At 52.8% G+C, this 25,623-nt stretch overlaps 1 pseudogene; it reads right to left on the bottom strand.

The window, feature by feature from the left end:
- The window catches only part of LOC116476213 (hippocampus abundant transcript-like protein 1), a 194,479-nt pseudogene that overhangs the window by 96,016 nt on the left and 72,840 nt on the right, over positions 1 to 25,623 (bottom strand).

Below are 25,623 nucleotides of genomic sequence, written 5' to 3'. Positions count from 1 at the left end.
AACTAGGAGGCAAAGCCAGGGCTGGGCCTGGGTCTGTCTGAGGGAAGCCGGGCTGCATTGCCATCCTCCCTTCTCACCTTCCAGGGTCCCGCCCACCCTGTGTTTGCAAAGGCCTCTGAAGAGCAAATGCAGCCCTGATCATGGGGCAGGGCTGGGCAGCTCTGGAGCAGCAAAGTCTGTGTGACTCCTGCCAGGTATCCCTCTGCACATACCCCACTGTCTGTAAGGAAACTATGGTCACCGACTCTAAATGGTTCTGTGACTCCTCCGAGGCTGGCCTGGATCCCTGCTGAGCCCAGAAGGGGCATGTTTGTCAATACAACCAACTTGGGTGCTGAGAGCCCTTTAGAGGCTGTAAACAGGGGGCACTCAGCCTGTGCACACCCCCTTTCTGGTCCCAGAAAGTGTCGCCCAGCCAACCCTGCCTCTGAGCAGTGTCTCCCCAACTCCTCCATTGCCATAGATCTGGAATGCTAAATTCCTACATCAGGGCTGTACCACAGGTGGGGCCCAAAACTAAGAGAAAGGAGGAGGCCTTTTTAGAATGTTCAGAGATTCCTCCCAAGCCCTCCATTATAAGCTCTTTAGAAATGGTCCTGGCCCCTGCTGGTGGGAGGTTGGGGATGGGGGGATGGAACAGGAAGGGCAAACAGGGTGCAGATCTGAGGCTGAATGGTAATGAGCCGTATTCTCATGCAGTTCAGAGGCTCCAGATACCACCAGGGTCCAGTTGGGGACAGTTTCGGGAACAGTGGGGCTTTGCCTTGCTAGAGCTTCTGCTGATGTTGAGATACCTCTTTGGAGGGAGAGGATATTCCAGATGTGACCTTGGGGATGGATACAGGCCCTTAAAGACTGCATCTGAAAACCCTCCAGGAATCTCATCACCACCCACATATGCTGGGGAGACGGGGATGAGTCTAGAGGAGGGGCCCACACTACAGATTCTATCCACCCCCACCACCACTTCCCATCTGTACCTACCACCACCTCCCTTGCCCCTCCCTGACCATCCTTCCACCCCTCTGATGAGCGCCTCACCCCAAGCAGGGTGCATCTCCCCATCCCTCTTTACCATGAAGCTGTCACTGACTGCCACACGCTTTCCGTGGACCTTCAAAGCTGGAAACAGTATGAAATATGCAGCCGCCTTCCCAGCTCCCACTCCCCCCGCCTTGGCTCCCTCCCTTGAATTGCTCCACACAGATTAAACTCAGATGTCGCGGCTCTGACTGAGGACATTCAAGGCTGCTTCTGCCTCTAGGCAAGAGGCGCTTGCTTCCTGGTGTCTGGGGGTGCCACAGCCCCAGGCCCCTCCACACACACATCCTCCCCATGAGGCCATCTCATCTCAGCCCACTTAGACAGAAGACTTCCTGGCAGGGCCATCCAGGTTTTTGCTGAGAACAATAGTGGTTCTAAAAGTGTGGTTTCTGGACCAGCAGCATCAGCATCACCTGAGAACTTGTCAGAAATGCAGATCCTCAGGCTCTACCCAGACTTCCAGAATCAGAAACTGGGGAGGGAACCAGCAATTTGGGGTTTAATGAGCTCACCAGGCAATTCTGATACGTGCTTCACCTTGAGAACCGTTGATCTAAGGCTGGGTTCAGTCAATATGGAGTCAACTAGACGGAGCTCCCCTGGGAGCCCAGGACTGTGCTAAGACTGGCAGGGAAGAAAGGCACCACCTTCCCTGCACAGGCCTGATCAGTGGCAGGCAGCAGGCTCAGCCAGAGAATGCTGGAGGCCACAGAGGGTGCGAGCTGCACACCCCGCGGCAGGGAACGGAGACTCCAGGAGGAGGGAAATAAAACTAAATGTAAATAATGAGGCCAAAATGTAGGCAGGAATGGGGGCCAGTAACTCCAGCAGGCCTCGTTATGCAGTGCAGTTACTTACCAAGTGCTGTCATAGTCTCCCTCTCGTTGGGAGAAGAGTGGAGCAGGAGGGATTCTCCCCATTTTACAGGGGAGACAGTAGACAGGAGAGGTGCCCTATCCCAGGCTTCAGGGCAGTCAGTAAGGAACTGGGCTCGGTTCCTCTGACTCCCATTCTAGCGCCCTTTCCAGGCCCGGGAAGCTGTGGGAGGGCCTGAGCCTAGCAGTTGGCAGGATCTGGAGGAGCTGAGGGAGGTGTTGGGAAATCCTGCGGGGTCGGCTGGAGAGGAGGCAGGAGTCAGGGGGCATCCTGGCATCATGCCTGCTGCCCTCATCATCATCCACAGCACTGCCTTCCTCATCAGTGTCCCAGCTCGGACGAGTTTGCCACAGCTACAAGTGACAGAAAGCCAAGGAGGAGAGGTGAGTGGAATTTGGCGGGAAAGAGGGAGCAGCCGATCTTCCTGGGGAGGAGGGTCCTCATGAGGGCCTCAGGCAGGTCCCTCTGGCTGTGGGCAGAGGACCCAAAGGATGGAGAAGGGAGGCAATGGAGGCTGCAGCCAGTGGCCAGGCATGGCCTGGACTAGGATGGTGGCTGTGGGGAAGGAAGAAAGTGGAGCAGGAGGAGTGGAGGGCCAGTAGACAGACACATGGGCCGCACCATTGACCCTGGGGAATGTCATATGTCTTCTCCTGGCCGCCATTCTCCCCATTCCCCTTCTTCATGTCATCTCACAAGAGCAGGCCCCTCAGGAGGAACCCGCCATGGGAGAGAAGAATGTGACTCGGCTTTGCAAGTTCTCTTCTCTCCCTGAGTTTCCCCAGCGCCTGGCCTTGGGCACAAGGAAAGTCCAGACCAGCCCATGGGGCCATCCCCATCCCATCTGCATCTCCCAGCCTTGGTCAACCTCTCTTCCTCACCTCTCACCTCAACCCCCACTCATCCCTCCTGATGCTGCACCCCACACTGCCTGCATCCCCACCGCCTGCACCTCACCTCCTTTAGAAAGCCTCTCCCCTCACTGTCCCGAGCCTCTAGGACTCAGCAGCCAGAGGACTTGTATTTCATTCCCAGCTCTTCTACCTGTTATCTTTGTAATGGATACAAAGGCTCTTCAGCTTCCTCAGCCCCACTCAGTGAGTGTTGTGAAGGTCAACCAGGGTCTGGTACTTCCTATGCTACCAGGGCCTCCTCAGCATCTACCTACAACTATGTGGACCATATTCCACAGAGACAGGTGGGCCTTGCCCCTATGAAAGTTTCCTCCACTCTTCACTCCCCACCCACACCAGCATGCAGCGTGGACCAAAGGCGCAGGAGGCAGGAGCCAGAGCCTCTTGGCAGGTGGTGCACAGTGGGAAGAATTCAGAGCTCTCCATGGCCCATCTCTATGTTTTGCCTTGTAAATGATGATGACATCTTCTCTAAAGACTTTCCCTCCTGGGAGAATATTGTCAATGCTGACACTGACATGAATTTGTCTGATGGTAAGGGCGGTAGGGGCACACAGCCAAGTTCCTGGAGAGCAGGGGCAGCACAGGACACATCTCTCTACCCGCAGTGCTCACCACAGAGGCTCTGCCACATTCATAAGGAAGGAGAGAAGAGGGGATGGGCCAATCCTTTGCCCAAGATCAAGTCTTTAGGGCTCAGGTTCATTCTGAGGTTAGGGTAAGAGGTGAACTTCAGACCAGTACTCAACTGGAGACTAGAAATGAGAATAGGGTTTAAGATTCATATTAAGGAAGGGATGATGATTCGAGCTGTACTTCAGATTGATATGGATTCAAGTCTGGATTCTGGTGAGAGTTCTGTTTAAGGTGGACTCTAGGGACTAGGTTATTGTTAGCCCTAAGGCTCGAGCTAAAATGCATCTTAGCATTAGGTGTGTCTGAAAATCCTGGGGCTTGCAGCAAGGTTCAGTGCTGTGGGCTTGGGCAGAAGTTCTGCAGGTGACAGGCCTGGCAGAGAGCCAGCTGGAGAGGTAGGTGTGGCCAGGCAGCCAGGGCCAGATAGGCTCTGAGGCCAGCACCGTGGACAGCTCCAAGGGAAGCACCTTAGTAAGCCAAGAAGCCACTGAGATGTTCCCAGCTGCCAACACTGGCCCCGGGAAGACCAAGACGGCACCATATCCTCCAGGGAGTTGGGGGTCTCTCATCTTTGGGTCTTTGTGTTAACCGCAGAATCGTTGTCCTCTTAGACCCTATATCCCCTGGGCCTAAAATCGGATTCTAGTTGAGAAAGTTCTGGTTTGGGCCTTTACAAGATGACCCTTTTCCTAAAAATCAAAGTTCTTCAAATTCAACTCTCGACTCCCAGATTCACTCTACTTTGCATGACATAACTTATTTCTCTCTGATTTTTCTTTCTCATGGAGAAATCAGGGAGCTCCCCAAACATATGACTCTCCTCTCCCTCCTCTCATCTTCCCCTCATCTCTTGAGCCCTCAGAGGTAGAGTAGGACACAGGTGAGGGGCACTTGGGCAAGCAGTGCACAGAGTCCGATTTCCTCCAAGCCCTGGCCAGACAATCTCCTCTTTCCCTTCAATATTGCCAGATGCCATGTCACAAGAAGGTGCTACGGAGCAGCGACAGGCTGAAGGAAACCAGATACTGCCCACACTCAGCCCCATGTCTTGCAGGTCATAGATAGGCAGGACTTCCAAAGCATACCAACCCAGCCCCTCAGAATAGGGGACAAGGTCACCAATGTGAACTGACCACCTACTTTGTGCCAGACCTAGTCAACATTATCTCATTGCATCATAAAACCAGCCCAAATGTAGTAGGTGAGATTACCCCCTTTTAACTGATGAAGAGACTGAGGCTCAGAAAAGTTAATAACCTGTCCAGGGCACCTCATTAGCAAACAGAAGACCTAGGATTTGACCCCAAGTCTGCCTGACCCTAAGCCTGTTGACACAAAACCTTTGCTTTTTCCACCATACCATGAACTCCAGTTGTTAGAAAGGCCTTAAAATCAACTTGGCAAGAACCCTCTGCCTTTGTACCAGATGACATCACCCATCACTAATTCCGGCCTGGGTCTCCACAGGTATAACTGTGTCTCTTGGATGTCCCGAAGACTGGGAAGAGGGGCTTTGTCATCTGCCCAGGGTGGTCCTCCCTCTAGGGCTTGGAAGCTCAAGTGAGCGACCCCCTGGTAGGCAGGTGAACCTCGTGGTTCAGGCGGTGGCCAAGCAGTTCAGCAGCGTGGCTTCCTCTAAGCCATTTCCCCCAACAGGGCACCTTCAGAGGACAAATCTGCATGTGCCAGGGGTACTGCCTGAAATCACCCCCTAGGGAGGAAAAGTGGAAATGGTCCCTGAACCCCTGACTCTAGCTCTGGGGAATCTAGCCCACCCCTGGGAGGTCACTTGGGTTGGGAGCAAAGGTGAGGCAGCCTCAGGGAACCGGAAGGCACCAGGCTGGGGAGGCTCTGGGGGAGCAGCGAGCTGGAGCCTGGCGCTCCTCCTGTCCCTCTGTAGTAATTAACAGGCCTTTGTTCGTGTCCTTGATCTCGTCTGGCAGAGCCTTAATCATCCTCTTGCCTGCAATGAGCAGCCTTCTCATTAGGGCCTTAAGAACCTCTATTATAAACATGTAAATGGAACTCAACGAGGAGGGAAATATTTGACTGCTCCAATTTCCTTTGTGCCGCTGCCAGCTCTGGGCTGCGCACGCCCGTGATTTCATTGCTCAGCAGCCAGGCGCCAGCCGCTGCCCCCACCGCCCCGTCACACAGCTCCATCTTCTCCGATTGGAATTTAATTACCTTCACCAGCGAATGTTTGGAGAACCTCTCTCCATCAATTGATTCTAAAGTCAGATTTTTATTCCGAGATACTTAATGGCACTTGGGCTGATGGAAGCCTGGGAGCAGGTGGACCTGGGCCACAAGAAGCCCTTTAACAACAGGGTGAGGAAGGGTCATTGCAGATATTCCCCTGCCTCTGAGCAGGTCAATATTTCAGCCACCCCAGACAGTTGGAAGAATCGCATTCCTGAGCCTCCTGCTGGTCTGGACTGGACGTTCTTTCTGATGTCTGCTTGATGCTGGGTGAGCCTCTTTTTTTTTTTTTTTTTTAAATTGCTGTTTAGCCCTTGATGAAAAGGAGGAGCCCCTTCACTGCCTGAGAAAGAAGCTGATGATAGGATCAGCCTCTCCTAGGGGCGTGATAGCTCTTGCCTGTCACGGATAAGATGGACATGTGCTCCCTGCAGGCCCGTGCAGCTGCGGCCTATGGCGCCCCCAGCATGGTGAGCCCTTCTTGTGCAGAAGTCTCCCTGTGCCGTGTCCTCCTTCGCACCGGAGATACCAGACATTCCTGCCCCCATGCCTTTCTTTTCCTTTTCCAAATTGGAATCTCTACTCTGCTCATTCTTCAATGCCCAGATCACTTCCCTCCTCCATGAGGCTGCTCTCTACCATCAGGCCACAGTGATCTCTCCCACCACTAGCTTCAGAGCCTGCTGTCTGCCCACTGTTTGTCCATTTAATGGATGTCACCTGGATGAAACAGGGCCTTGTCGGCCCACAGTAAATCATAGGCATAGGTTGCATATGTCGCCCAATTTGAATAAATAAGTGTCTCTCCTTCAGGGTGCAGACTTCCCTTTCACTGCTGTATTCCTCACTGCCCTCAGCACAGTGCCTGGAACATTCAAGAAAACTAGGTTGCTGGGGTAGCAGGTAGGTGGGTAGATGGGTATTCTGGTCAGAGGACTGCAGTTGGTGGAGTGGTGAAATGGTGGAAGGGTAGGCTTGTTAGCTGATTGGTTGGTTGGTGGATGAATGGCATATTGGTTAGTGAGTTGCAGAGTTGGTGGGGAAGCAAGAGAACAGGTGTGCCAGTTATTACTGAGTTGCGTCTCAGCTTCAGATGTATTCTCCAGGGCCTGGTCTGTGATCATGGAGCTAGACCCTGTCAACATTTCTCTTTAACCAGCTGGCTCCATGTTCGGCTTTCCCAGGAGACGGTGCTGGAGGAGCAGCACAGGACGAGGAAGGGCTTCTCTTGCAGGCTCCAGCAGTGAGGTGTCCCGCAGCATCCAGCTATCCGCAGCAGCCCAGAGAGTGGCCTGCCAAAGAGTTCCACCCGCACTGGCACTTCAGCAAACTTTCCTGCAGCCAGGGTGCCTCGGCTGTACCTTCTCTAACAAGGTTTGGGTCTCATCCCTGAGTGTTGGGGTTGCGGGAAGACGCTTCCAGGTTTCTTCCTGCCTTCGATGCTCAGCCTCAGTCCTAGAGGTAGAAGTGTTCCTTAGGTAGGCAATCTCCTGTTATGGTTAGTGGGCGATCTCCTGTCATAGTTAGTGGGCGATCTCCCGTCACGGTTAGTGGGCGATCTCCCGTCACGGTTAGTAGGCGATCTCCCGTCACAGTTAGTGGGCGATCTCCTGTCACGGTTACTGGGTGATCTCCTGTCACGGTTAGTGGGCTGTCACGGTTACTGGGTGATCTCCTGTCACGGTTACTGGGTGATCTCCTGTCACGGTTACTGGGTGATCTCCTGTCACAGTTAGTGGGTGATCTCCTGTCATGGTTATTGATTTCCTGTCATGGTTAGTGGGTGATTTCCTGTTATAGTTAATAATTCTTTATATTAAACCTTTCTGTTCATAGCACTGTGTAGCTTCTATCTCCCAATTGGACAGTGTGGTAATGAGTTGGTTGATGAGTTGGCTGATAGGCTGGTTAGTGGGATGGTTAGATGGTGGAAGAATAGGACGGTTGGTAGATTATCTGGTTGGTGAATTGGTATGTTGCTTAGAAGGTTGCTGAGTTGGTAGCACGGCAGGGTGTAGGGTAACAGGTAGAGTGGTGGCTGGTGGATTGGTGAGTGGGATGTGGCTTGGCTTGTTGGTTGGTGGACTTGGCTGGTTGATGGGTTAGTTGAAGGATGGGGTGATGAGCTGATGCTTCAGGACGTGGAGTTAGCATCATGTCAGAGGGAAGGACGAGTCCCAGGGAGGCCCCTAATTTGTTGGTGGGTCTCGGTCTCCATTTCTGCCCTCTCATAGGGCGAATGCTGCTCCCCAAGCTGGGACCCTCAGAGCCACACCATGGCAGCTTGGAAGGTGGCAGGGCTGCAGAAGAGGCTATGGAAGAACTTGGAGCATGACTCCAAAGGACGACAAGCAGAGGAACCCTGGGCGTGTCAAGCCTCCCTTGTGCTCCTTAACCATCCCATGCCAAGGCCCTGCTTCTCCTGCAGGCTCTGAATAAGCCTCCAAGTTGCCGCCAGATTGCCCAGCACCCGGATGACTTTCCAACAAAGAAACTTGAGGATGCATAGTCCTTCAGGATGGATTTGTGCCTTTGCCCCATGAAATCTCCTGAGATACAGACCCCAGAGCATGGACCTCTCTTAGGTACTGGGCCACTGTCCTACCCCAGCCAGGCTTGGAATTCTCCCCAGTGTATCCCCCCACCCTGGTCCATCAGGACCCCCAGATCTTCTTCCTCTCTCGAGTCAGTCTCTGCCACCTCACTCTTCAGCTGTCCTCTGTGCCATGACAGTCCTTCTTACCACATCTTCCCTGGCTGGCCTGTCCTTGAGGCTTGGGCTGAAACCATCAGCAAGACCTTTGTCTCCTTCCCCACTGGCCTTCCCTGCTCCCCACCCCTAGGTCCCCACTCCACGCCTTATGGGTGGTCTGGCCCACACTCCAGCCAGAGCCACCAGGACATTTCCAAATTACATCCTTCAAGAATCAGGAAAAGAGATTTCAGAAGGAAATTGCTTTCTTCCCTGCTCAGTCCAAATGAGACTATTTTTTACTTGTCTTGCCCCTCCCCCACCTCTCTCCCTTGCAATTTCAGTAAAAAATGAGAACAGTCTAAAGTGGACTCCCTCGCTGGTCAGCCTTTCTCCTTCCTGAGGTCTGCAGAGGCCTGAAGGCATCAGCTGGGCTAGGGCAGCACCGGGCTCCATTCCTGTAGACAGGCTCTACTCCAGGGCTCTATAAGCCTAGAGGCCAGGTCCGGGGAGCTGCAGGAGAGGGCAGACTTGGGGAACAGGGGGACCCTGTGGCTAGAGAGAGTCGGGCAAACCTGTGAAGTAGGAGCCTCACTTTGTCTCCTGATGTCCCTCTCCCTCCAGGAATGTCCTTCATTGCCTCCAGGTCCCTACAGGTCTCAGGTCAGAGGCAAGACATCCAGGACATCTAATGCTCCCTTTATGCCACCTGTGCCAGGCCTCTGAAGGTCACCCCTTCAAGAAAGCACCAGCCTGAGTCAGGGAGCCCGAGCTCCAGCCCTGCTCAGAATGCCACTGCTCTCTCTGCTTCAGCCGTCTCACCTGGAAGTGAGGCCACCTCCAGAGGTAGGGCCAGGATCAGATGGGATGATGCAGGTGCAGGCGCCTTGTAAAGAGTGCAGGCTGCTGTCTGCTGACCACTCATGCGGTGCCATGCCCTATGCTGAGTGCTTAAGTGCGTAATTTCATTTTGTCTTCACGAGAATCTTCCAGGAGGGTCTATTGTCATTTCATCTAAAGAGAAGGGATCAAAACTCAGAGAGGCCATGGAACTGCCTAAAGGCACACAGCTGCCTAGACCTCAAGTCCCTGTTCTTAACCCTGTTCACCCTGTGTTGTCAGGTGCTAGTCTGAGTTTTGTTAAAGGTGCCTTTGAAGAACTATTGATATGGTTAGGCTTTGTGTCCCCACCCAAATCTCATCTTGAATTGTAATCCCCGTAATCCCCACATGTCAAGGAGAAAACAGGTGGAGGTAACTGAATAGTGGGGTCAGTTTCCCCCATGCTGTTATCATGATAATGAGTCCTTATGAGATCTGATGGTTTTATAAGGGGCTCTTCCCCCCTTGGCTGAGCGTCTCCTTCCTGCCACCTTGTGAAGAAGGTGCTTGCTTCCCCTTCACCTTCCACCATGATTGTAAGTTTCCTGAGGCCTCCCCAGCCATGCGGAACTGTGAGTCAATTAAGCCTCTTTCCTTTATAAATTACCCAGTCTTGGACAGTTCTTTATGAAAACGGACTAATACAATTATCATCCCAAGAGATAAGTGCAGGAGGAATTTCAGGCTATGCATGTGTGGAGGAGACACAGGGTTGAGGAGAACTTCTAGAACTCCTCAAATGACAATAATAGTGGCCAACTTGTGCAGGCTGTGTGCCAACCTGCACACAGTTAGCCTGCACGGTTAGCCACTATTATTGTCATTTGCTAGCCACTCTTATGCAGTGGCTAACTATGTGCAGGTACTCTGCTAAATTCTTTCTCTTGTTAACTCATTTAATACTTACGATCCTCTAAGACAGGTACTGTTATCATCTCCAGTGTGCAGATGGAAAAGCTGAGGCACGGAGAGGTTGCTTAAGGCATTCAAAGGCATGTGATTAGTTAGCCTCTGCCCCTCACAGCCTCAGCCACGACACCGAGGAAGCTACTTCTCCTCCCACCGACTCCTCTTCCTGAACCAGAATGTACATTGTGGGAGTTGCGGGACAAGGAATAAATGGGGTGCTAATTGTCAGAGTAAGAACCCCAGACCCAGGACCCACAGGGAGGATGGAGGTGTCTCTGCCCTGACTTTCAGGTCAAAATCACCTTCTCTGTCTATCACACTCCTCTCCCCTGACACTCAATATACACCTATAGTCCGTGCTGTTCAAGACTGTGGTGCTGAAGGAGGTGGTGTGGATTGGGTACCCTGGGACACATGGCTGCTTGGCTGTTAGTCTCCTGGTTCCTTCCACCCCACCCCAGAGCCTGCCAATCTCCCTCTTGAGTGTCCCCCATCTCTGGCTCTCTGTGCCAGTTGCCCTTGTTTCCCTTACCCCCATCCATCCCTTTTCCTGGCACCAAGCTTCAGATTGCAGGGTCACCCCAGCCACTGGACAGTCACAGGGAGCCAAGGACAAAAGGACCAGTGACATCACTTGGGAATGAGACCAGGAAGTTCAAGCCTGGCTGACGGGGCCAGGGAGGGGAGAGCTAACCAGGAGATGATATGTTCACCAACCTGTCAACAAGAGTGTATCCAGACCCAGCAATGCTAGGCTGTGGCTGAGCAAGTCACACGGACTGTTAACCAAGGGGTCTATAAGGGGCAGCAGCAGCAAGGGACCTCCCCTGTAATGCAAGACTTCTGTCACCTCAAGCTTCTTCTCCAGGGAATCTTCCATCTGTACTGGGGAGGGGGGACTTCTCCAGGCAGAGCCAGCGCCACCCCCTCCCCAAACACACACGTGCACGTGCATTCATCTATAAGCAGTCATTTATGCATATTTTGCTGCCAAAAGATTTTGAAATCATGTAAAAGAATGCATATAATACTATAAGATTAAACACATAAATGGATGATTTCATCAAAGCAAGAGTGGTGGGGCCTCATCTTCAGCAAGTGAGAGGGAAAGCAGGTCCAGGAGGGAGGAAAGGAGGAGGCAGGTGGCAAAGACCCAGAGACAGAGGTGAGGAGCAGAGGTAGCAACTGAGAGGTTCCAGAGAGAAACAAGAGCGCCTCAAGCCGGCAGCTCCCCAGGCCTGCACTGGGCCACCAAGGGCTCCACATGCTCGTCATGAATTCCCCTTTTCTGTCAAAAACAACCAAGACACAGGGAGAAGAAGCATAGAATAATGAGGTGAGATCAGAGGGGATGTTTTTATACTCAGAACATTTCAGAAAATTGGCTCTGAGCATGGGGGCAGTCACCACGGAAAGGAAAACAGTGACAAGGTCCTCAGAATCCAAGAGACAAACGCTCCCTGGGAGAAAGGAGTGGTGTTTACTTGTGTGTTCATTACCCTCTAGCGGCAGCGAGGACAGTGCCCAGCACACAGTAGGTGCACAGTAAGTATATCGAATCATTGATTAATCAACACCAGCTTTTCAACACAGCTGAGGTTTTATTAGCCCTTAAGCCTGAGGAAAAAAATACATCCCCCATATGTAGTTCCAAACAGGCCACTGAGGAATGGGATGGGCAATTCATCCATTCATTTATTCATTCACCCATTCATTTACCCTCCAATATGTGTTGAGCCCTTCCCAGTGCGCACTGCTCTAGGATGAATCAGTGAACAAAACATAAAAATTCCTGCCCTCGGGGAGCTTTTGTTGTGTTGGCAGAAGATAGTGCAATAACACAGACGAGCAATGGGCTGGGGTGTGAGAAGGTCATGCATGCCATGGAGGGAAATAAAAGGATCAGGCAGCAGACTTGCAGGAGGTGAGGGAGGGAGCCAGGCAGCCATGTGAGGAGAGAAAAATGCAGAAGCCCCTGGGGGAGCCTGCGGGTAGTGCAGGTGTGTGAGTGTGTGGGTGTGCGGGTGTGCAGGCATGTGCAGTCGGGGTGGCTGGCATGCCTGAGCGAGCTGCAGGCAGCGAGGAGGGCTGCAGGGCAGCAGTCTGGGCTCTGGGCAGTTGAGAGCCTGGCTTTCCTGGGAGCAGAGGCAAGATGGAGCCTCTGTGCTAAGCAGGGACTGCAGGGGCCATGGAGGGACCCAAGGCAGGGTGGGTTAGGTTGGGCTCTGGATGTATTTGGAGGGTTGGCGGCAGGACTTCCTGGCCAATGGGGAATAGGGTGTGAGGAAAGGCGGGGAGTGCAGTGCTTCACGGTGCCCTCATGAAGCTTCCACACTAAGCACAAAGGGGAGTTTGCTGCAGCTGCCTCCCCACACCCCTTACCCCTGTTACCCCTGTCCCCACTCCTGCTCAGCACAGCCTAGGCCAGAGCAGTTCCCCAGGTTTCATCTCAGCCCAGCCGGCACCCTCTGACCACAGGCCCCCCGTGGAGATGAGGGCACTGCAAGCCTGGGAAGGGAGGCCCAACCTGTCCCCAGCGCCTGGGTGTCGTTGCCTCATTAGCTCTGCGCTGGGCTCCTCCAGCACAGGACAGCAATGCGTGTCTGTGACCCCAGTGCCACCACACAACACACACACATGCTCACACGTGCACACACACTCATACACACGCACTGTCACACACAGCCGCTCACACGCCCTCGCACACTCGAAATGCTCACACACATACGATTTTGCATCCTCACATTCACACTCATACATTTACACGTGCTTTCATACTCACATACACAGTCACGCCCACACACAAGGGTGTGTATTTGTACCCCCATAATGCCCATATTGCCACGCACACTTACTCCTTGGGGATCCCTGGGTGAGTAATCCCATTAATTCTCTTCTTTCCATGTTAAAAAGAGGAGGCTGGACCTGCCTAGAATCATGTGGCTTATGACCCTTTATGGCTCATAGACCCTGCTGAGAACTTGGTGAAAGCCAGGGACCCTCACCCCCATTCTCACTCACACTCACACATGCTCACTCTTGCACACATGCACACACATCACATTTGGTTTTTTTTCAGGGCTCATGACCCTCCAGAAGGCCCTCCACAGACCTGGGTTATGAACACTGGCCAAGACACTGTGGTGGAAAGGGGAAGGACTCCGTGCCAGGACCCGTGCCTGGCGCTTCGCAGCCCCCAGCTCTGATCCTGACAACCCAGCAACACCAAGGCAGGACTGGGCTAGCCAGCCCAGCCTCCCCCAGACCAGACCTCTTGCACCCCTCAGATTCCTGGGACCCCCTCCTCCATGCCCGGCCACTCTGCCTTGCTTCCCCAGCTTGCTGACTCAGAAAGGCTTCTGGTGCATGGAAGGCAGTCGAGAGGCCCAAGAAGCCCTCCTGGCATCCAGGCTGAGCCAGGCGCGGCCAGTGTGCCCCAGGTCCTAGCACCTTGTGGGTCCTAGAGCCACAGGAGGCAGGAGGGAGGGAGCAGGAAGCTGGCATGTGAAGCAAGGATGAAATATTGATGCCCGAGTCCTGGTAAAGCAGAGAGCGCTGCTTGTCCATGAATAAAAGATGGGTCGGAGGAGCAGGCTGGGCAGCAGATTAATTAATCTAAGTGAGCGTTCGCTGTGCTTGGTGCCATGAGCGAGGGTGCAGTGGAGCAAACAGGCTCATGTCCCAGCCACAGACCCAGCAGTGGTCCTCTGTGCCAGGCAGGCAGCTGGGCCACACCAGGACGTGGGCAAAACTGAGCACCAAGTCCAGACGGGTGGGAGGGGCAGAGGCAGCAGACCCTCCAGGACCAGCCTGGGCCTCTCTGCCCAGTGCCTGCCGGGCCACCCATGAAGACAGCTTCCCCAGCAGAAGGAGACCCAGAGACAGCTGCTCGGAGGGACGAGCATTGGCAGGGCAGGATCTCTGGTGAGGAGAAGCATCCTGGGCTCCTGGTTCCTTCCCAGTTGTCTCAATCTCCCCCTGGGGGAACCTGACAGGACGAAGGTAAAAGAGAGGGAAGGTAGGAAGAAGGGTAGAGGCAGCAGGTCTACGATTTGGCACAGGAAGTTGGCCGCAGGCTGGGCACTGCACTGATGTTGGCAGGGATGGTGGCCACAGGTCTGTGAAGGCGAAGGGTTGGAGGGTGTTGGAGCCATTCCACCCTCCCCAAGACTCACCCCACGCTAACCCAAGATCCTGACAGCTTCCTGCCTGGGCATAATCTGGAAAATGCATTGGAGGAAAGTGGGCCACAGGTTGATTGGACGTGGTGCTAGAGGTCTCGCCAGGAGACTGTGCTCACGACCTCTGCATTTTTTCTCATCCCCTAGGTGTAGCGGCTTTCACAGGCTCTTGGCAGTTTTGTTTCCCAGATGTTACACTATGACTTTTCGGGCAGGGTGGTGATGTCTGTCATCATGCTCCCCATCTTCAGAGTCCAGCAGAAGTGTCCTAACTGATCCCTGTTCCCAGGGGAGGACCTCCCATCCCGGTGTACGAGCTCCTCCATCCCCACCCCAACCAATGCTCAGTGGGTCCAGGTGCCCTTGGCTCAGGGCGCCTCCCTGCTCTGCGATGTCCATGGACAGCACCATCCCTGGAACCTTCTCTGGGCAAGGGCCAGGTCAGATTCCAGGGGGCCTCGGCTGGTGCCAGCCCCAGTCCCAGTCCCGGGCAGGCAGCAGACACCCTCTAGCCCACCCTTCCTTTCAAAAGCCCGAACCCTGGATCACAGTCAGGAGTAGCCTCTGGAAACCAGCCCAAGACCAGGCTGTGGGGAGAGGACATCAGTGGGGGAAAGAGGCGCAGCGGGCCTCATTGCAGGCTGGTTGCCTCCACAGCCACGGTCATGACCTCTGCCTGCCTCCCGGCCCCAAGCCTGCAGTGACCTCCCTGGACCACACAGCCCAGTGCTCCTCTGGCGGGGCTGGAAGCACTTCCTGTCTGTCCTGCTCACTAGGCGTTTATCGCCAGCAGCCTGCCCACACCTCTTGTGCTTTGTCTCATCTTTGTTATTTAACTTTGTTTCACGTAGGATTATTCCTGTCTCTCCCATTAATTCTCAGCTTCCGGAACGCGGGGCAAAGTCTTTTTCATCCCTGTGGTTCCCCCAATACCCTACACAGCACCAGGCACTTGGGAGCCGCGTTGCACAGGTGTCGGAGTGAAGGCATGAATATGCGGGGACTGGGGCAGCCCCTTGGGTCGGACCCCAATGCCCAGCCAGCCCTGGCGCTGCCCACTGCCTCAATGGGAGCTGGCACTGGCCGAGGGCACCTGCTCAGCGCCTGCCCAGAACCAAATGGGGGTTTTACAAGTATCTAACCTTCCCCACGACCATCAAGGCAGGCATGTCTCTCCCATCGAACAGATGACAACACTGAGGCTCAGCACTCGCCGAAGGTCACCCAGCCGACAAGTGGCAGGGCCAGGAACGGCAGCATCCTCGCTGGCACCTCCAAAAGCCAGCTGTGAGGAGCCCTGAGCCGAGGGCCTCTCCCGGCTGCTAAGGAGGCTCAGAGCTGGATGCAGGTCAGGGCACGACAGGTCCCATGGCTGAGAGCAAGAGCAGGTGAGCACGGAAGCCTCACCCCTGTCCCAGGGCCCAGGAAAGACTCGGGCGTCCAACCAAATCCACTCGGCTTCCAGAGGCTGCCCCGTGCAGATGTCACCGGGCCTGGGATCCGGGTGGTGACCGTCACCAGCCCAGAAATAAGCACAGGTTCCCCGGAGTCCTGCCAGAGATGAGAAAAGCAGCAGGTTGGCCTGGGGGGGGGGGGGGCACACGGCCGTACCCCCGCGCCCCACACCCCCAGCGCGTTGCCTCTGAAGCGGGGAGTCCAAGGTGCGTTCCTGAGAAGCGGCCGGGCAGCCGGAGCCCGCCATTTCTGCAGTCACAGCGCCACCTCCTGGCCGACCGCGGCGTGGCCGTAGGGGCCGCTCCACCATCGGAGAACTTCCAGACCGCAGGCCCTGAATCAGGCATCCAGCAAATATTGACTCAGCACCTCCCTTGGGACAGGAGTGATGTTAGAGGTTGGGTATACAGTAGTGAAGAAACAGACTAAAAGCCCTGCCCTTGCAGAGATTACATCCTAATGGGGGAAAGAGGTAATGCATAAGTAAGGTCAACACGTAAAACAGACGGTGTATTAGAGGGATAAGCACCCAGGGGAAAAATAAAGCCAGAAGCGGTGAGTAGTGTCGGGGAGGCTGTGGTTTTACACAAAGTGGCCAGACACGGTCTCACTCAGGCAGTGACATTTGCGTAAAGCCTGGGAGGAGACCAGGAGACAGTTGAGCAGACTTCTGAGCTAGGGCATCCCAGACAGCAGGTACAGCAAGTGCGAAGGCCCGAGGCCTGCCTGGATGGTCTGAAGAACAGAAAAAGGCCCTGAGGATTATGTGGAGGCTGGAGAGGGCAGGGGTGGGGGCAGACCCTGAAGGACCCTGTGGGTCATTGTGAGGGCTTTGCCTCCATGACATGGGGCTTCATGGCCGGGCTCTGAGCAGGGGGATGGCGTAACTAGCCTGTGTTTTAAGAGGATCTCTCTGGGCACTGTGTTGAGAACAGACCGTGGGGTCAAGGGTGGAAACAGACATCAGTTAGGAGTCCACTGCAACCTCCAAGCACCTTGGCCCTGGGGTAGCAAAGACCGTGGGGAGGTGAAAATGGCAGGATGCTCCCAGGTGTAAGAGAGAGAGGAGTCAAGGACGATGCCAAGGCCTTGGCCTTAGGTAGAGAAAGAAGCTGTCCCAGTACTGTCTTTTGCTGAGTTGTGGGATCGGTAGGCTCAATGGGAGAAAGTCAGGAGTTCCGTTTGGGAATTGACAGTCAGAGTTGCCAGCGGAAATGTCACGGGGGCTGTCGATAAATGAGTGTGGAGCTCAGAGGAGAGGCCCTGCCTGGAGCTACAATACGCAAGTCGTCAGCACTTGGGTGACATTCAGAGTGAGACTGGATGAGATATCAGACACTCTGAAAGCAGAGCGAAGGGACCAAGGACAGAGCCCCAGGGTCCTCTGACATTTCCAGATCAGGAAGATGTTGAGGAATTGGGGAGAATGAGAAGGAGGAGCCAGCGAAAGAGAGGACACCAGGAAGGGGGGCTCCCAGGAACCCGAGTCAGAAAAGAGGGGGAAGCAACCAACCACGTAAAAAGCCACTGATCCTTAAGTCAGGGCTGAGAAAGTTCCCCTGGGGTCAACAATGTAGAGGTCACTTGATTGTGGTCAGGGTGGGGACAAAAGTCTGACAAGAGTATGTTAAAGGAGAATGAAAAGAGAGAGATCAGAGACAAGTTGAGAAAATTCTTTTGTGGGGTTTTGCTGTAAAAGAGAGAAGAGAGATGGAGAGTTAGCTGGAGGGGCCGTGGGTCAAGAGAGTTTTTTTAAGGCAGGAAAACATAAGAGCTTGCCTCCATGCTGACGGGTGATTGGGGTACAAAGGGAAAAATGTATTGAAGGAGAGGTCAGGGAGAAATATAAGAGTGCTGTCCTCAAGCAGGTGAGAAGATCTGACTGTGCTTCCCGAGGAGATGCACTTCACAGCCCCCAGAGGGCTAGAATGGAACGCCAGGCAATCACAAGAATGGAGAGAAACTGAAACCCCCAGGCCCTGCTGGTGGGAAAGTAAAATGATACAATCACTTTGGATAACAGTTTGGCATGACCCAGCAATTCTACTCCTAAGTATGTACCTAAGAGAACCAGAAACATATAGCCACACAAAAGCATGCACACAAATATTCATAACAGCATTGTCTATAAGAGCCAAAAAGTAGAAACCACTCAAATGTCTATCAACTGATGCATGGATAAACAAAATATAGTCTACCCATACAATGGAATATTATTCAGCCATAAAAAGGAACAAAGTTCTGATACAGGCTACAACATGGATGAGCCGTGAGTACAAAATGCCAAGTGAAAGAAGCCAGTCGCGAAAGGCCACATGGTGTGTGACTTCATTTATAAGAAATGTCCAGAACAGGTGAGTCTGGAGAGACTAGATTTCTTCAGAGACAGCATAGATCGGTGGTCTCCAGGGACCAGGGAGGGGGAATGGGGACTGACTGCTAATGGGAATGGGGTTTCCTGTGGGGATGAAAATGTTCCGGAATTAGGTGGCGGTAAAGGTTACACAACTCTGTGAATACGCTAAAAAGCACTAAATTGTACAATTTAAAGGGGTGAATTTCATGGACTATGAGTTATATCTCAATAATAATATTTTTTTGAAGACCTGGTCATACAGAGTGGAGGGGTTGCCTCAGCCCAGGAAGGAAGCAGAAGACCCAGGCCAATGCAAGCAGGTGTGTGATGTGGGGGTGGGGACCATGGACATTCTCTCCCAGTGGCTTCTATTTTCTCAGTGAGACAGGAAGTGACATCATCAGCTGAGAGTAGAAATGGAGGCTCCAGGGAAAAGCACAGGGACAGGACGGATATGTCACTGCAAGAGGAAATGAACGGGCTATGGAGATTCGGGAGGATTCCCAGGCAGCGTCAGGCCCATGGGAAGGAAGCAAAGGTGCAATAAATATGTGCTGGGGGGCAGGGGGTGGTGGTCCCATGCCCAACAGCCTGAGAGTGTGGAGACCTGGGTCACCAGCATTGTGCTCCCCACATAACACAGCTCGCCCACTCGCTGGACATACGGGGTTCCCATGGGAGTTTGATACAAACCCTAAAAATATGCCTACCTACTACCCATCACCTTTTAAAATGCACATTCCCTGTCACTCTGCAATTCCTCTTGGGGAATTCAGTCTCAGAAACACTTGCATGCAGATACAGCTACATATGCAGGGATGCTCATGGCAGAATCGTTAGCAATCTCAAAAGATGGGAAACCAACTAAGTGTCCATTACTGGGTAAGTGGTTTTTAAAAATTATAATACATCCACACGATAGAATACTCTGAAGCAGTAAAAGCCATGAAGTGGTCCAGACGTACTAACATGAAAGGATTTCTATGGCATATCATGGGTGGAAAATCAGGTTGCAGAATAATGTGCGTAATATTATATAATTTTCTTTCCTTTCTTTTTATACAAAATGGTATGTATGCACGTGTGTGTTTACATTATTAAAATATACATAAGGCCTGGAAAGGATGCACTCTAAATTATTAATGGTGTTTAATCTCAAGAACTAGGTTTTACGGGAAGGGTTGAGGGGGGTTGATGAGGCAGAAGGGATTTCAGAGGGAGGCTTTCATTGCATGCTTTTTATGTTTTTTGAACTATGCTTTTTGAACATGTAACATGGAGCATATATGCTTTGGAAATTTAAAAAGGAAAGAAGGCTAAGCTCAGTGGCACATGTCTGTAATCCCAGCACTTTGGGAGGCTGAGGCAGGAGGATCGCTTGAACCCAAGAGTTTGAGGCTGCTGTGAGCTGTGATCACACCACTGCATTCCAACCTGGGCAACAGAAGGAGATCCTTTCTAAAAAATAAAATAAAATAAAAAGAAAAGAACTCATTGTGCCCTCTTGCGCTTCTTTCCCTCTCTGGACTAGAGGACCCTGGAAGGCCAGCGTCCTCCCTAGCCCAGACAATGCTGTGCATTGGTCCCTGGAGATCATGGCGGGTCCTGACACCTGGGCTTTCCCTTTGCCCACCTCTCTTCACCCTCAGACAAGGGATGAGGTTCAGAAAACAAGAACACTTGCAGCACCCAAACCCCCACTTTTTCTCCTCCCCTCACACCACCGCTGCTCCCCTCCAGCTACCTCCCTGGGGAGGAAGGTGTCTCATCAATCCAGTAGAACCAAAGGTGAGAGAGGTAGCTCCATAATGCTAACCACATGAATTTACATAATGCTTACTGTGTACCAGGCATCATTCTGAACACTTCTCATGAATGAACTCACAACAGCTCTATGGGTTCCACACTATTACTATCCTGCATTGTAGATTTTAAAAACACAAACAAACAAATAGGAGTCACAAAAGGCCAAGTAATTTGCCCATGATGCTACCATCTATCTGTAAGTGGAACCTGCACAGTGAGGCTGCAGAATCGGCACACTGGCCCCTGCAAGCCGTGCTCCTGCGAAGCCACAGTCCCGCCCGCTTCATTCCTTCCTCTGCTCTTCTGTGGCCCTGGGTCATGTGACATCTGCTAGGGTCAGGTACTCTCCAGGGCAAGACTGTGGCATCCTCCACACAGACCCCCTGCCCTGACACACACCTGGCAGCCAGTGAGTGCTCAGCAGGTGTCTGTTGAATTAACTGTGGCCTGCACCACCCTCTCTCCTGCCCAGGGATGAGCAGATCCTTTCCCCTTCAGAGCAGTCCAAACAAGGCAGCAAGTTTGCTCAGGAGCCTTCCGGAGTACTGAGCGGAGAGCAGCCCACGGGGATAGAACAGAGGCTGCCACTGAGCTCCTGCTCCTGCTGGATCAGACTCCTGCTCTGGATCAGACCACTACCGCCCTGGCTGTCCAGGTCCAGCTGCTGGTAACGGTTTGTGTTGGGAAGGGTTCCTCCCAGGTCGGCCTCAACTCCTGTCTGCCCTTGACTGAGCTGGACTCAAGCCTTGCAGCTGCCCCATCCCTCTCCCAGAACCTGGCCCCACTCCTTGGGGTTCAAGCTGCAGAAGGGTGAGCCCAGACAGCCCATCCCTGAGGCCTGGATCTGGCTACCCTTCCTCCAGCTCATCCACTCGCAGTCACCTTGGCTACTTCCACCCTAGACACAGCTAGGTGCTTGTCCTGAAACAGGAAGTCTCCACAGCTGGCCCTTCAGTCCTTCGCTTTACCTGCAGAAACCCCCAAGCTCTTGTAGCTCTAAGTCCCCTGAGAGCTACTCACAAGTTCAAGTTTTCAGGCTGAGGGTCATCAAAAGCCCTCTGTTCATTTGCAGAACCTGGAGCAGAGCAACATCTCCACAGACCAGCTCACCTGGCCAGTTCAGAGGCAACTCTGCCCACTTTCTGGGTCCCCCGGGACTTCCATGGCATAGAAGTTTGGGAATTCAAGCTTCCATCTATCCATCCATCTACCCATATATCCATCCATCCATTCATCTACTCACCCACATGTCCAGCCACCCACCCATCCATCCATCCACTCATCCATCCATCTATCCATTCATTTATCCAACCATCCACCCACCCACCCATCCATCCATCTGTATGGCTACCCACCCATCCACCCACTCATCCACCTATATATCCATCCATATATCCATCCATTATCCATCATTCATCCCTCTATTCATCTACCTACCCATCTTTCCACCCACCCACCCACCATCCATCTATTCCATCCATCATCCATCTATTTATCTACCCACCCATCTATCCACCCATATACCCATCCCTCTCCCTCCCTCCCTTCACCCATCCATCCATCCATCCATCCATCCATCCATCCATCCATCCATATATCCATCTAGCCAACCAGCCAACAAATGTATATAACCTGACATGCTGGACCCTAGGGATCCTGAGATGGACACGTTATGATCCTATCCTCCCTGTGAGGGTAGGAAAGTATAAGAAGAAAGGGATGTTTTACCAAAGATTATTCTCAGACAGTGCTGACTAATGGAACTTTCCGTGATGCGGCTAACGTTCTCTTTTGTGCTGCTCAATATAGTCAACAGCCATTAGCCATGTGTGGACATTCAGCATCTGAAATGTGGCTACTGTGACTGAGGAACTGAGTCTTTCATTTCATGTAATTTTAATTAATCGAAATGCAAACCATCACATGGTGCCAGTGGCTTCAGGATGGGACGCCACAGACCTAAGAGCTGCGGTAGCACAGAAGGGAGGGGAGGCTTCAGGGAGGAGACAACATTAGGTGGGGCTAGGCTCAGACTCAGCCAGCTTGCTCATTCTTCTTCCCTGACACCTGCTGGAGCACGTCCAGCCCCGGCCAGACCCTTAAGCGTATTGTGGAAAGTCTCTTGTCACAGTGCTGAGCTCGGCCGGAGGCTCCTCTGACCTTGCACACCCTCTCTGAGGTCACTGCTGGGTGAGGCCTGAGCCTTTCTCCCTCCAGGAGTTCCTGACTCATCCTGGAAAAAGCAGAAAAGCCTCTGTATTTCTCAAGAACCAGCTTCAATGTTAAGAAGAGGGCAGACATGACCCCAGGCATGACCCCAGCTCGGGGACACAGGGACGGGGTATGGGGGGCAGAGAGAAGTCCAAAACAGGTGAGAAGCAGAATAGAGAGCCAGGGCCCCACAGAGGGTGAGGTGGAAACTGATGGAATGAGACACGGAGGAACAGACAGCCCAAGCCAGCAGGGCAGACAGAGTAAGAGAGATACGCCACAGAGCAATGGCTAACATGAGCCAGAACGGAAGGGACACGCTGAGGTAAAAACAGCTGGAGGTAGGCTGACAGCTGGCTACAGACAAGACTAAGACAGGCTGACCAAAAGGCAGTTTGTGACCCCAGGAGAAGTGGGGTGGGGGTCCCAGAGGGCAGCTCTGAGATCTCTGGCACATCCATTGACTGCACTTGCAGATCAGACCACTAGGAGGTAGCATTGCTCCAGCCACTGACACTATCCCGGCATCCAGCTTCCAAAAGATGGTTACAGCCAGACTCTCTGTCATGAGCAGCGGACATGGCTTCACTGAGAGATGTAAGAGGCTGGGATAGGGGGACCCAGAGCATCTATGCCCTAGCCTGGAGAGTCCGTCTGTCATCACCCAGGATCTCCTCAAACCTGCCCCTTCCCTCCACATTCCCAGTCCCTGGCCTTGTCCCTTTCCTGACAGCTGCCGGGGCTCCCAGGGCACTGAAGGACAGAGCCTCAGGATGCCCATCAACTCCCTGTCTTTGCCTGAAAAAGGCAAGTGAGGATTCTAGGTCTGAGAATTGCCCTCAGCTCCTGCCACAGGGCCTGGTCCATGACGAGGGCCTCATGGGCTCTTGGGTGCAAGGCGCGCTTCACATAGATCCAGGGGTCTTGGCTGACCCCATGTTCAGCAGCAGCCAAGTGCAGCTTTGGGCTGCATTAACAGAACCAAATGTCTGGATACAGGACTGCATTCAGCAATGAAGCCCAGTCCTCAGGCTACAGCTCTGGAACAGCCAACGTAACACAGGAGGAAGAGCGATGTGGACCATGTCATAGTTACAAATCCAGTCATGCACATCATAGGGTGATGATCTCACAAGATTATAATACCGTATTTTTGCTCTACCTTTTCTGTGTTTAGATGCCCAAATATTTGCCATTGTGTTACACTCACCTACACTGTTCAGTACAGTCACATGCTACATAGGTTTGTATCCTACAAACAACAGGCTCTATCATGTGGCCTAGGTGCGAAGCAGGCTGTACCATCTAGGCTTGTATGAATAGTTTATGATGTTCCCACAATGACAAAATTGTCTTATAACGCATTTCTCAGAACATGTCCCTGACGTTCAGTGGCATGTGACTGTCCCATCAATGGAGCACCAACACTATATACATCAGCTTCTCTAATCCTTACAACAGCCTGCATAGTTATACCCATTTTACAGATGAGAAAACTCAGAGGCTCCTTCTCTAAAGGCTATCCTATAAATGCAGGTGTTTCTAGGGGTTCCACTTCAGGCCTCTCCTCTTTTTCCTCTGCATATATTCCCTTAGCCACATCTGCTCCCATAACCTAGCCTTAATTCTCAAATTAAGTCTCTTGCCCAGATCTTTCTTCTGGGTTCCAGACCAGTCCATCCGCCTGCTGTCACTGGCCCTCACTCAGCCTCCACTGCACCCAATTCAATCAGCCTCCCCCTCCTGCTCACTCTGCCCTCACTCTGGATCTCGTATCCTAGCACCACTCCCAGCCCTATCTCACCTCCCTGAGCCATGCTGCCATCACCCTTCACCTCCATGTGAAGCATGGCTCAGGGAGGTGAGATGAGGCTAAGAGTGGTGCTGCTCTGTTTCTACTGGTGCCCTCCACATGGCAGCCAGAGTAGTCTTTTTTTTTTTGGCGGGGGTGGGGGGTGCGGGTCTTGCCCAGGCTGCAGTGCAGGCTGAAGTACAGGCTCGTCACCCAGGCTAGAATGCAGTGGTGTGATCTCAGCTCACTGCAACCTCCCTCCACTTCCAAAGTTCAAGCAATCCTCCCACCTCAGCCTTCTGCGTAGCTGAGACCACAGGCGTGTGCCACAACACTTGGCTAATTTTTAATTTTTTTGTAGAGACAGGGTCTCATTATATTGCTCAGTCTGGTCTTGAACTCCTGGGCTCAAGCAATCCTGCCACCTCGGCCTCCCAAAGTGCTGGGATTACAAACATCAGCCACCGGAGGCAACTTGGTCAGACCTCCAGAGGCCACTTTCCACCCCCACCAACCACATCTTCCTGAAGGCAGAGACAACGCTTGTTCCCTGCCTTCCCTCCCGACAACACCATCACGCACTCGTGCACACGCACATGCACACGCACACACGCGGGCAGCTTGAACTGCACTCCCTCAGGTTCCTCCTCCCCTGAGCACACTGTAACTGCCCTGCCCTAGGAGACAGTGCCCCCTCGTCCCACCTGCACCCCACCTGTCTCTCTCCCAGCTTCTCTTGTTCCAGCACCTCAGTCCTGGCCTCCCCCAGGCTAAGAAGCCAGCCTTGGCCTGGGAGCGCTGTCTTTGACCCATTTTGTGGCCTTGAATTCCTGCTCTTGGCCTCATCTCCCCATCAGTAAACAGAAGTGGATGGATCATGAGATGACCTCCGAGGTTTCTTCCAGCTCGCAGCACCACTGACTGGGAGGCCTCAGCAAAAATGTCCTCACAGTTCTGGAGGCTGGAAGTAAGTCTGACATCAAGGCGTCCTCGTGGCTGGTTTCTTCTGAGGCCTCTCTCCTTGCCTTGCAGAAGCGCCTTCCCCTGCGCCTTCACCCAGACTTTCCTCTGTGCAAATCTATGCCCTCATTTCCTCTTCTCATAAGAACACTGGTCATATTAGATTAAGGCCCACCCATATGGCCTCATGGTAACCTAATTACCTCGGTAAAGGGCCTGTCTGCAAATACAGGCGATTATGGAACAACATGTGTTTGAACTTGGTGAGTCCACTTACATGAGGACTTTCTTCTGCCTCTGACACAGCAAGACCCACCCCCCACACCCCCTCCGCAGCCTACTCAGCATGAAGACGGGGAGGATGGAGACCTTGATAAGGATCCACTTCCACTTAATGACTAATACATATAATACATAGATTTTCTCTTCCTTATGTTTCTTTTAATAACATTTTCTTTAGCTTACTTTGTTGTAGGAATACAGTACATAATACATATAGCATACATAATATGTGTTCATCAACTGTTTGTCATTGGTAAGGCTTCCAGGTGACAGTAGGCTATTAGTAGTTAAGTTTGGGGGGAGTCAAAAGTCATATGTGAGTCTTGACTACGAGGGGGTCAGTGCCCTTGACCCCTTGTTGTTCAAGGGTTAACTGTACCATCATATTCTGATGTCCTGGCTGGGGGCTGGGACTTCAATATGTG

The sequence above is a fragment of the Hylobates moloch genome, unplaced genomic scaffold (assembly GCF_009828535.3).
Source record: "Hylobates moloch isolate HMO894 unplaced genomic scaffold, HMol_V3 SCAFFOLD_11, whole genome shotgun sequence".
Taxonomy (NCBI): Eukaryota; Metazoa; Chordata; class Mammalia; order Primates; family Hylobatidae; genus Hylobates; species Hylobates moloch.
This window is presented reverse-complemented; position numbering and strand designations above follow the sequence as displayed.